The 13,010-nt window shown below is 51.1% G+C and overlaps 1 pseudogene across 1 annotated transcript; it reads left to right on the top strand.

Annotated features, from left to right (window-relative positions):
- Nucleotides 1-396: 396 nt before the first annotated feature.
- Nucleotides 397-11,930, top strand: LOC102917334 (uncharacterized; annotated as a pseudogene). Its single transcript, XR_013052729.1, has 11 exons — nt 397-522; nt 5,135-5,212; nt 6,388-6,476; nt 7,040-7,155; nt 7,557-7,806; nt 8,300-8,441; nt 9,385-9,529; nt 9,951-10,124; nt 10,844-10,983; nt 11,123-11,242; nt 11,547-11,930. The product of XR_013052729.1 is annotated as an uncharacterized LOC102917334 (transcript).
- Nucleotides 11,931-13,010: the final 1,080 nt, after the last annotated feature.

Below are 13,010 nucleotides of genomic sequence, written 5' to 3'. Positions count from 1 at the left end.
GATGGCTCTGAGTCCTGCAGGTAGAGAAGCGGGCTGGAGCGGCCTAAAACCCATTCATTGCATGTCTTTCAATGTGCACGACAATTCTCTGTGACTGACTCCAGTTCTTCTCCCCCTACTTCTCCATACACCAACAGGTCCTCTGCCCAAGTTGGGTGCCTCATGGATGAGTAACAGGGAGGGAGGGATTTCCAGTGACAGGGGGCAGCAGGCAGGCCACATGTCCCCCAAGTTAGAGATAGCTGTGGGTCTACAGATCTCTTTGTGATCCTTCTTCTAACCACACCAGGAATTCAGCCTCAGCCTGGAGGAGGGCCTGCTCCATCACTGCCTCCCTTTGGAACTGCTGGATTGCCTCTCCTGTTGCCATGGTGATCCCTATGGCTACCCAGGATACCCATTGCTGCTCCAGAATTCTCTACTTGAGCAGGGCAGCTCTCCCCTCGGCCTGTTTAGAACATCTCCCTTTTTACTATGGTGTGCTTGAGATCTGTAAAACCCAACGCTGGCCTGGCCATCCAGGTGAGTCAGGATGGAAAGAGACTCCCCGAGACACTGGGCAAACAATCCAAAGTCAGGCCATCTCATCCCAGCCAAGGAGCTGGACACCACACTCCAACTCAGCCACCAAGCTCCCCGCCCCCGACACTGAACAAGGTCTTTCGACTCTGCACATGGGGACCAAGGGAGGGAGTGTCCCCCAGAAGGGGAAGAAGTAAAGAGGGTCTTGACAGAAGGGGGGTAGGGGAGAAGAAAGAGGGCTGGCGATTTGCTGACACCCTTCTTCTCCAAGTGGCTCTGAAGTCCCCACCTGCAGTCAGTAGGTCAGGTCAGGCAGAGGAGACAGCCTTCTTTGGCTCCCCTTTGGCTCAGGAGGTCCCTAAGTACACTTGCCTTCCTACTGGTCCCTGCTAAATCACCAGGAAGGCACTGGCCTCAGAGCTGGTCAATCTAGAAGCCCACATGCCTAGTATCTACCCAAAGGGATAGCGATAAGAACTGTCAGGGTTTGAGAAAGACACAGCCCAAACCAGGATTGAGAGGGGAGCTGTGAGAAGCCAGGCCAGGGGCTGTGAACTATGTCCCCGGGGGAATCCAGGTGAAGCACTCAGGCTCTTAGCCCCAGACAGAGTAGGAGAAGCATAGGTAAGCCAAGACACCGGTCTGGGTACATCGGCACTAAGGGAAGCCCAGGTTTGTATCTAGTCAACTCTAACCAGGAGAGAGAGCCCTGTTTCTGTGTCCTCACACCCTGGAATGAGAAAGGAGCTTTTAGAAGTAGCAAGGCCCTTAGCCGGGCAGTGGTGGCACACATCTTTAATCCCAGTACTCAGGAGGCAGAGCCAGGCGGATCTCTGTGAGTTCGAGGCCAGCCTGGGCTACAGAGCGAGTTCCAGGACAGGCACCAAGACTACACAGAGAAACCCTGTCTCAAAAAAACAAAAACAAAAACAAAAAAGAAGTGGCAAGGCCCATAGCTAGTGCCGCAGCAGCCTCTGCTGGCCACCTTTGCCTTCTACACCTTGCCTAGATGAAGAGGCCAGGAGCCCTCCATCCCATCTTGTTTGAGATGGTCCGGTTGACACCTGTGGGCTCCACGTAGTTAGTAATGCTATGCATTCTCTCTTAGGAGTACCTGGGTTCACACATGGCTCAGGAGCCTTCAATCACAGCTAAGTTCTGCGTCCCAGAAAGCCTTCAAGAACCCAGAGAGATAGGCTGAGCATTAAGATCTCTGACACCAGAGGTAGCGCATCTCTCTCTCTCTCTCTCATCAGCAACACAAGAGATATAGATAGCTCAGAGTCCTCGGTCCCGGGCCAGGACTAAGGCTTCTTGACAGCCCCGCCTTGGAGAAGTGGGAAGGAAGATGTTGTGTAGGAGGGAGGGGACTTGAAGAAGAGCAGAAAGAAAGAGTGCAGAAAGACTGAGACTGATGCAGCCGGAGGGCAGGAAGCGCCCCAGGGTGCGACATGCTATTGATACATGTGTCCAGCAGGTGGCAACATGGCGCAGCCTGCGTCAGCCCTATGAAGGGACGGCCTGAGCCTGCACCTGGCTCCTGGCCTCCTGCAGAGTCTCTCCTTTTGTTTGGTTCTTGGTCCACTTTCCCTCAGATGAGTCCTTAGGCTAAACTACAAAGTCACTAAAGAAGGCATCTCACAAGCCCCATGCCTTCCAGCCCCAGGAGGGAGAAGGTGGAAGAACGAACGGCCAGGCCTGCCAACTCCGAGGCAGCAGGATTCCTGGATCCCTCTGTCTTGCATCAGTGCCTGGGAACCCTTTTTCCCTCCCTCACCTTGGCCAGGGATTCTGAGTACAGAAGTATGTATAGACTGGTGGGATTTGGGGGAGTGTCCGCATATTCTGTCATCTGGAATTGCAGTATTGAGGAACAGCGGCCACACTCCTATTTCATAGAGCTCTACCAGACAGGTTTCCTGCACCGCCACCTTCTTCTGAGTCCCTTCCCCCAGTGACCAGACAATGGGAAGTCCCCAAAGGCACCCCCTGCCTATACAAGCATATAACTCTAGCCTGGGCGGCTGTCTAGCGCCCCAGTCCAGACCACCCAGTCACTATCCTCCCAAGACTCCCTAGGCTGGGGAAAAGATGGAGTCTTATTTTCCCCAGGCAGGATGGGATCACTAAGAAAATAGATAATCAAGATCTCCAAATCCCAAGGCAGTCAGCCACATCTGCATTCATTCATGAAATAGCCTCTAAGTCTGCAACGTCCCACTGGTTGGTTGGTTGGTTGGTTGGTAGGTTGGTTCTGAGAAAGTCTTGCTAGTATTGAAGGGTGATCTCAAATTCACAATGTTAGCCCCCGCCCTTCCCGCTGGCCTCAAACTCCTAATGATCCTCCTGCCTCAGCCTCCCAAATTGCAGAGATTACAAGCATCGGCCACCACACCCAGGTTGCCAGCCTGCTCTTTCTTGCCCAGTTCTTCCTTACAAAGAAATCTTACCCTAGCCTCCAGTTGAATTCAACAAATATTTATTAAATGTCTTGAATAGGCCGGGTTTTGTGCTGGCTGCTGGGGATTGTGGCCTCTGTCTTTAATAAACTCCTAAATCCAGCAGGCAGAGGAAAACATGAAGTCCACTGTACTACAGAGACCTTTACTGGAGTCGGGAGTCCAGCTCTTCACGAGAGTGAGGCCCCTGCTGCCACTGTGACAGCAGCGAGGGACCAGGAGACTCTCTAGGAAGGAAATGACATTTGAGCAGGACGCCAAAGGCCGAGGAAGGAGAGGGAGGAGGGATAGGGGAAGTATAGGCCTGGAAGTGATGCTCAGCCACAGTGTGCAGCCCAGGGAGTGTCAGGAGGAGATGGGGGAGTCACGAGGCCGGGAAGGCTCTAGGGAGAAGGCTGCGGACACTGGATGTGCACAGTACCTAAGGGCTCCATCGGGAATCTGTTGTCCACAGGACAGTCCTGACCTCGGCCGTCCCTGTCAGTGTCAGCCGTCGTGAGTCTTCCTCTCTGCTCTCACAAAAAGCCACAGGCCCCCTTCCTCTGAGTCTGGCAAAGGCACCCCATAAATATCTGATTGGAAAGTTCCACATGCTAACATGACAGTTTTCTGACCCACGGCACACAGGACCATCGGTTATCCTAGCTAACTAGACCTCCTCTAAGGAGCTGGAGAGCAAAGCTCTGAATGCACTCTGGTCTCCTCACCCCAGCCCGGCCCCGCCCCCGGCCCCAGCCCCGCCCCTGGAGTTCCCACCCAGCTGGTTATGAGCCCAAGGACCTCACCATCTCCAAATGGGATAAAAAGTCCCATGAAGCTCAGAGGAGACTCGGTCAGAAAGCAGATCCTGTGCCAGGAACATCGAAAATTTCTTAAGTAGAACTGGTTGACAGGGTACCCCTACTACCCCCCCCAGGTAGCTGCTTGAAGAGTGTCTGAGTCACACTTTCTCTTTAATTCACAAGGAGACTTCCCACACTGTGACTCAGAAGCTAAGTGCTGGCCTGCACGGTGACTCCTGCCTGTAATCTTAGCACGTGGGGTAGAAACAAGGGGATCAGGGGTCCAAGGTCATCCTTGGCAAGTTCAAGGCCAGATGAAGGCCCCTGTTGCCAAGCCTGACAACCTGAGTTCCATGCCCTGGACCCACATGGTAGAGGCATAGAATTGATTCCCAGAAGCTGTCCTCTGACCATGCATATGCTTACACACACTCTCACACACACCATAAAATTTTGTTTTAAAAACACTGATTAAATTAGGAGCAGGAGAGGCAGGCCATAGTGGCAAATGCCTTTAATCCCAGCACTGGGGAGGCAGAGGCAGGCAGATTTCTGTGTATTCCAGGTGAGCCTGGTCTACAAAGCAAGTCCCAAGACAGTGGGGGCTACACAGAGAGATCCTGTTCTCTAAATATATATATATGGGGCAGGTGATATCACCAGGCCGATGGCATTTGCTGCAAAGGACTGATGATCAGGTTTGACCCTGGAGCCCACATAATGGTGGAAGGAGAAAGCCAACTCAACAAAGCTGCCCTCTGGCCTCCACACATGTGCCTTGGCGTGCATGTTCCACGTCATACACACATGCACAATAATGATAAATAAAACTTAAGTTTTAGAAACATTGATTAAACTCTGGCACAGTTGGAGGTTACACAGAACATACTCTGACCAAGGCCCCCTGAGCTGGCAGCCTTGCTGGCTCACAATGGAGTCACAAAAGCATTAGTTCAGCTGGAAAGTGCTGCTAAAAAAGAGTTAGTCCGTTATTATAAGCCTTGGGACGGATAATTCAGACAAATGGTGAAGCCACAGGAAAAGACAATTGAAAATGGCTAGTGTTGCTCCAGAATGAAATATACATGTGTCCCAAGAGGGATGACAGAGTGGGAAGTGTTCAGATGTGGGGGGAGGGGGAGGTGGCACTACACAGGAACAGGCACTGGGTCGGTGTGAGGACTCACAGTGTAGGCCTCTCCAACTCTGTGTCTGCGACTCGTGTTATTAACACTGTGATCCCATGCATCAGCTGGGGACACTGGGAGCTCGAAAAGAAGAAATGCTTTAGATTTCATAGGTGGGAAAGGGCGGACGAACAGGAGTCTGCTGTCATCTTCCAGCTTCACGGTTCCTATTTTGTGATTGCAGGTTCTGAAAAGGAGCCAGCCACGGGCAAACCTACACAGCTGGCAGAATGCAGCTCAACCTTCTGTCTCAGGACACCTGGTGAGTGTGCAGGCTGGGCTGGATTGGAAATAAGGACAAGAAAGGCATTGAGGGGTCAGAGCTTAAGTATGCTGTACACCCTCACACACACACACACACACACACACACACACACACACACACACTGGACAATCACACACATGCATGCATATTTCACAACATATACACACATGCTCACACCCACCCATGCACACTGGGGGACAGTCACATACACACATATGCATGCATACTTCACTTCGTACACACACACACACACACACACACACACACACACACATGCATACGTAGTCACATGCACAGACACACACACATGCACACACATGCACACACACACACATACACACACACACACATGCATACATATTCACATGCACAGAACAACAAAGACTCACAGCTGGACTTGAGTTAGTAACAGAGAGAAGACCCAGCAATCTTAAGGTCCAGTTATTTCCACAATCTCCCATTCCCCTAAATGCTGATGGTAACAGGTCATTGCTGGGGATGCAGCTGCCTCCTGCTCCTCTCCCTAGGCCAGTACAGTGGTCTTTACATATAGAGGAGGTCCATGGCAACCTAAGATACTAACCTCAGAGCCAATGCCATCATGTATGCTCTGTGACTATGGGTGGCTGTCCTCTGGCCATCTCTACCTGACATCCACCTCTTCAACCCTTCTTTATTCCCAGAGTTCCTTCCCTCTCACTGTATGCTCCCCTTCCTTTAATGCTGGCAGAGTAGGACACAGGTTTTTGTCCAGGCCCCATCGACCCCTCATTCCCAAGCCCCTACTACAACTGCAGCTGCCCACATCCTGGAGGTAAACGCCTAAAGCATCCGGCTTGGTCTGCTGGATTCTCTCACACTCACCCTGTCGTCTGCCTACTCCACTTGACACCCACCAGTCAAAAATGCCCCCTTCTTTACCAGCTAAAAGCCGTCTGTCCTTTCCCAGTCTCCCTTGAACCTTAGACACATGGCCTTCCACTTGGTCTGATACCTGACCACAAAAATCAGCCCACACACCCATCTCTCCTTTCTGTCCCCGTGGAGCTAGAAAGGCCTCTTCAAGGTCCTGGAGTGCAGGCTTGCAACTTGGATGAAAGCAAGGAGCAAAATGCCTGCGTGGCTCTCCCTAGTTATTCCGTTTCTCGACACTCTCCTTTTCTATCCCTTAGGAGACATGGACACCATGGTGCCTACCTCGGGCCTATTGAAAGGGAGTCTCCCTTGACTCTCCGGGGGTCCCCTGTCAGCCATCTTTACTGTAAGTCACCCATTCCCAACAGCCACAACATTCAAAGCCAGAAGAAAGAACAAAACAATCCTGAAATGTTTGAGAACAACTGCTTTTGCAGTTTGGGGTGTAGCTCAGTTTTCAGGGCAATTTCCTAGGGTGCACCAAGCACTGGGTTACATTTGCTGAGTAAATGGGGTGTGGTGGTGGGTGCCTGTAATCCCATCACTTGGGAGGTGGAAGCCGGAAGATCAGAAATTCAAGGCTGTCTTTAGCTATGTAGGTAATTCTTGGCTACATAAGGCTCTCTCAAAAGAAAATAATAAAGGGAAGGAGGAAGGAAGGATGGGAGGGAGGGAGGGAGAGATGCCTTTGCCTTTGCCATGGACCCCTAAATGCTGAGAGCCATCCCCATTCCACTCCAACCCTTCCCCTCAAGTTCTCACACTGATCTAGTCTCAAATAAATTAACGCTGGGACCTGTCTGGACATAACGCCCATGCCTTCCTCTCGCCTTGGTGAGAGAGGGCTAGCAGAAAGCTGCCCATAGGTAGGAGAGCTAAGATGGTCCTTAGTTCTTTTCCCTACTCTAGACATTCTCTCTCCTGGGGACAGAAGAGCCTACCCGCTTGATGACTCATCCAATTCCATCCAGAGACAGCCCCTGGCTGTCCCCATGGGGCTTGAGGACAGTGCCCCTGGTGTTCAGGTAAAGTTAAGTACTCAAATCAAGCCCCAACTCATGCCACCAATGGCAGCACCATCTAGGAAGATCACAGCCATTTAAGAGACTATTACACACTTAACTATATGCCAAGCACAATGCTAAGTCCTTAGTTCAGATCTCCTCAGGAACCCAGAAAGGGGTCTGTTTTGCTGATTTTGCAAGTAATGACATGGTAGCTCAGACAAGTAACTTTCCAGTTGACACTGGCAAGTGTTTACTCTAGGACACCGAGAACACACACACACACACACATACTCACACACACACACACACAAACACACACACACAGACACACACACACACACACACACACACACACACACACACACTTCCCCTACGTAACCCCAGCAGTGACCCCTCTGACCAAGTGAACTTCCCAGCAGACACAGCAGCAGCAGCAGCAGCAGCAGCCTGGGATTGCTCTCCAGGAGCTGGAAAAGGAGGAAATCGCCCCGACAGATGTTAAATACCGTCTGCAGCTGCTTGAGGAGGCTCCATTGCAGAGAGAGAGTTCAAGCATACACAACCAGTTCTACAAGCCTGCATGGGTCCCGGTCAGCAAGACCCACAGAGAATGGTTCAAGCCCTGGAAGATGGGCAATGTGGTACACGGGGACGAGCCCTCCCATCCAGGTGAGAATTAATGGGGGGCGGGGCTAAGAGGGAGTGGAGAACGACATTGGACGAAAAGCAGTGTCTGAACCCTCTGTTCCCAGACACCTTGTTTAGTCCTATCCAGGAGCATCCCTGTGCCCCAGACAGATCCCAGGGGTGGAGGACAGTGCAGGGCAAAGGCTTGATTCTCAGTAGCCCTTCAGGCTTTGTCTGGCTACAAGTCGGCCGGGAGCACTTTGGAAGGTGTCATGCTTCATACCTTCCACCCTTCCTCCTTCCACCCTTCCTCCTTCCACCCTTCCTCCTTCGGCTGGGCCTGATGGTAGCCCTGCAGGCCAGGTTTTCAAAACGAAGAGATGGATTGAGTGTCTGACTAGCATGCATGAAGCCCTGGGTTTGAGCTCCATTATTGCATAAAGCAGGCACGGTGAGACACACCCATAATCCCAAGGTAGAAGCCAGAAGATCAGAAGGTCGAGGCCATCCTCAGTTCCATACATAACGCTTCCAGGTCACATTCAGGGCAGAAGAATAGCACCAAGAGGACATCTGAACCACACGGAGCACGTCAACCAGGACCAGACCAACACCCAAGCCCCAGTGTGGAGTCAAGTTCTCTCACCTGGTCTAGATAAGAGCGGTCAAGGGATCACGTGAGTAGCCAGAACTGAGAGCAAGCCTGTCGGCAGGAGGCAGGGCTGTGTGGTGCGAGACGGGCAGGGAGGAGCCTATTACCCAAGGGTCTGGTAATGTTAGAAGTCTGCCATCTGTCACCTCAGAGAGACAGTTGTCAAACCGCAGAGCAAAAGGCGCGTTCTTCGTGAATCTTGGACTTCCCTCGAGCTCAGCTTTAACTTAGACTTTTGACTTCACCTGAGATTTGAGCAAGGGGCAAACTGGTATGGGAGTGGGGGTCCTAAATCCAGGGCCATCCCTGTCCCCTGCACATTCATGGAAGACATAAAGTCCCCAATGCAAGATAGGAAGGCCCAGGTTTATCAATCTCACTGAAGTACAAAGTATCTTCGTCCTGCCCTCTCTGGCCCCAGAAAGCCCTCTCGCTCATCCCTACCCAGTTAGGAAGCCCAGCTTGAACCCAGAGACACTACTGTGTGCTTTACAAATGGCCCACAGCTGTAGGCTGAAGAGGTGACATGCTCCCCAAAGTGACCCATGCACCAGCCTAGTGACGCAGAAAGCTATACACCCTGCCAGCAGATACAGGTCCAAGCTTCTTTTCTCAGAGCCTCCATTCTCTAAGCGGCAGCCCCCAGCTGCCTGCGAGGAGGTTTGTAGTACGCTCCCTGTGGTCCTATCCTGTGGTGGCAGGTGTCTCATCTTCTCTGCTAAGACACAGCATGATAACAGAGGGATATGAAAAAGAAACCGATAAAATAAATTTAAATTTTCCTTTCCAGAGAAGCAATACAGACATTTTCATTTGAAAGTACCCGAAAATACATTGTTTCATTTAGGCAAACCCACCAATGAAAGGCAAGGAGGCAAGCTCGTGCCACGGGGCCCTTCTGCTTAGGTCACCCGGGTCAGCTCAGAGGGAGGGGTCACCACCAGTGGAATCTTTTCTTCCCTATGCAGCCAATCCACACAGCATGTGGCGAGGGAAGTGGCACCTGGCTGGCCCACGACCCACGCACATCAGGAGCCGAGCCAGGCCAAGCAGGGGATAGCCATTACGGGGACAAAGAGAGCTGCCAAGTTTGATGAAGCCACAGCATCCAGGGTAAAGTGCCCAAGTGTCCCTGTCAAGAGGTAACTAGGGCAGGGTGTGGCCCACTTGGCCGAGTGCTGCCTTAACATGCATGAAGCCCCAGGTTGGATTTCCAGCACCTTATAAACTAGGGGTAGTGGTTCATGTCTATAGTCTCAGTGCTGGGAATGTGGAAGGCAGAGGGTCAGAAGTTCAAGGTCATCCTTGGCTACATATTGACTTGCTCAAGCTACATGATACCCTGTTTAGAAAAAAAAAGGTCAGAAGGTCCCAATCCCTCCTTCAGGGAACAGGGAACAATAGAGCCTGTCACCGCTTTCATTATCTTGGGAAATCCAGAAACACGGCTTTCCCTACCCCACAAGCTCTCCCAGACTCTGAGCACTTCCTGCTGCCGAAGCACAAGACAGTTAAAGCTGCCCTTCTTTCCCAGATGTCCTGTCTGCCACCTCTCAAGCTCCTGTCGAGAAGAGTCAAGAGTAAGTGCCCCCCCAACACACCTGGAATCCTCCAAGTCAAATTCCAAACAGACCTGACCGGCAGGCACTTCTTCCAAGACTGGAGGGCTCAGCCCCAAGGGCGCTATGGAAGCCATGAAAAACCCCTGGTAGGAACTGCAGAGCAGTTTATCTTAGAAAACCAAACCAAACCAAGCAACCCCCTTTTGGTATTATTATTTTATTTTCTGTGTATGGGTGTTTTGCCTGCATGCACCTCTGTGCACCACAAACGTACCTGGTGCCTGTGGAGACCAGAAGAGGGCATCAGATCCCCAGGAACTGGAGTTCCAGAGGGTTGTGAGCTGGCCGCCAGTGCTCTTAACCACTGAGCCACCTCCTAGTGGGTGACTTTACCCACTGAGCCAATGTCTCACCTGCCTTCAGAGAGATTTTTGAACAAGAATAGTTCCCAACCCTGCTTACTGAGCAGTAAGGACTCCATTTTTATGTCTATTATACTATTATTGTTGTTATTACATGCACGTGTGTATGTCTGTGTCTGGATGTGGGTATACACATTTGAATTCAGGTGACCTCAAGCCAGAGACATCTGGTCCCCTGGAGCTGGAGTTAGAGATGGTTATGTGAGCTATTCATCTTGGGTGCTGGGGACCCAACTCATGTCCTCCGCAAAAGCAGTACATGTTCTCAACCACTGAGCCATCTCTCCAGCCCTAGAGATTCCATTCTTACCTGAGGCAAAACAAAATCATATTCCTTGTGATTCCTTAACGACAAACAGCTCAGACTGTGATATGCAGAGGACGGGACTTTAGTCCTTTATCAGCTGACTGTCCTGTTCCCTCCCCATGCTCCGGGCTCACAGGTGCCATCTGAGGATCAAGTCAACCCCAGGCTCACCTACATGCCCTTGTTTACTCAAAGAGTGAAGCTGTACAAGTCCAAGGCCAATGGCATCAAGCATGAGACAAATACTTCCTCCGCTGAGCAGGGAAAATCCATCAGGTATGAGGGTGAGACCGGTCGTTCCCAGGCACAGTACCTTAGTCTGCACCAGCAACCGAGGCCTGTGTCAGTCAAAGGACAGACGTGACTCGGCTCCAGCTTGAACCCATAATCTCTCTGCCTGCTTTTCCCTGGCCAGCTCCAGAATTTCGGCCTCAAAAACAGAACCTGTGGAAAACCAGACTGCCTGAGTAACTTCTGGTAAAACCCCACGGAAGCCGTGGCTGTAATCCCAGCACACAGCCGAGATAAGACTGATGTAAGTTCCAGGCCAGCTTGGGCTGTAGTGTGAGACCCTGTCACACATGTCCCAGGCATGATGGTACACAACTCTAATCATAGCACTTGGGAGGAGGAGGTGGAAGGATCCCTGTACTACTCAAGGAGTTTGAGGATAGCCTGGGCTACATGAGACCATGTCTAAGAGAGAGAGAGAGAGAGAGAGAGAGAGAGAGAGAGAGAGAGAGAGAGAGAGAGAGAGAGAGAGAGAGAGAGAGAAACAAGCAAACAAATAAACAAAGAAAACAACCCCAAAGATTTCTAAGATGCCCTCCTCATCCTAGACTCAGCTCTGGGACCAATTGCGGCCATTCTTCCCACCGTGCATGTGACGTCTCACGAGGCTGCAGGGTAAGGGTGAGTCATCTTTGGGAAGGAATGCTGTTCCTTGTGTCCCAGAAGGGCAAATGTGTTCCAGAAGACCTGAGAGGAAAGGTCAGTAATTTCTCTAATCCATGAGGCAATGGACAAGCATCCGAGCTTCTCACGAAAGCACCACCGATGACTTACAATTCTGCTCGAGCCACCTGAGGGGCTGCTCCTGACTTCCTTTTTAAACCGAGATAGACTGCACACACTGTAAGAGTTGCCCTTTTCACATGTACAGTTCCGTGGCTGCCTGTATTGTTCACTGATTAAATCCATGTGGTGGTGGCACACACTCACAATTCCAGTGTTTTGGAGACTGAGGCAGGGGGATTGCTGGGACCTCAAGGCCAGCCCGAGCCACAGAGTGAAACCCTGTCTCAAACAAAACAAAATTAAATAAAAAAAAAAAATTAAGCCTAGACCTGAGAGTAGAGGAGAAGGCACAGGATGCAGTCGAGGACAAAAGGTTCTGAATTGTATTAAAAGGGAGAGAATGTGTGAAATGACTGAGAGGGCAAAAGTGCCTTGCGGAGCAAGCCTGCCAACCGAAGTTTAGTCCCTGGAACCCATGGCGGACGGAGGGAGAGACCTGATGTCCCAGAGTTGTCCTCTACTCTCCATGTGTATACATGACATGTCCATACCCGGATACACACACACACACACACACACACACACACACACACACACATACACACACACACACACACACACACACACCATATACATGCAAACGCATTATACCTCACAATAACAATAAATTTTTTTTTTTTTTTGGGTTTTTCGAGACAGGGTTTCTCTGTGTAGCTTTGCGCCTTTCCTGGAACTCACTTGGTAGCCCAGGCTGGCCTCGAACTCACAGAGATCCGCCTGCCTCTGCCTCCCGAGTGCTGGGATTAAAGGCGTGCGCCACCACCGCCCGGCTCTAACAATAAAATTTTTAAATGTCTTCCAGGTACAGAAAGGTCCCCCAAACCCAAGAAAGATTCCAATCAAAATCTAACTATTAGGTAACGGTCTTGAAAATGTGATCTTAGGTGTAGTGGGGAAGTAAGGTATAGGTAGAAGGTAAGCCTCCTTATCCTTGGAACTACTCAAGACACACTTTTGTTTTTAATTGAGACAGGGTCTCTCTACATAGCCCTGGAACATAGCTGTCCTGCATATGTAGACTGGACCAGCCTCGAACGCAAAGAGATCCACCTGCTTCTGTCCTCCAAGCACTGGGATTAAAAGCATGCACCACCACACCCAAGTGTATGCAGACCAGGACACTATGAGCCTCAACTGAGAAAAGGCATGCCACACTGCCCTCTCGTGACCAGCCTAGGGAATGACAGCCAGCTGCAAGCTAGGCAGGCTACAAGCTAGGGATCTCT

This window comes from Peromyscus maniculatus, chromosome 7, assembly GCF_049852395.1.
Source record: "Peromyscus maniculatus bairdii isolate BWxNUB_F1_BW_parent chromosome 7, HU_Pman_BW_mat_3.1, whole genome shotgun sequence".
Classification (NCBI taxonomy): Eukaryota; Metazoa; Chordata; class Mammalia; order Rodentia; family Cricetidae; genus Peromyscus; species Peromyscus maniculatus.
Note: the sequence above shows the minus strand (reverse complement) of the source record. Positions and strands in the feature narration are given on the sequence as shown.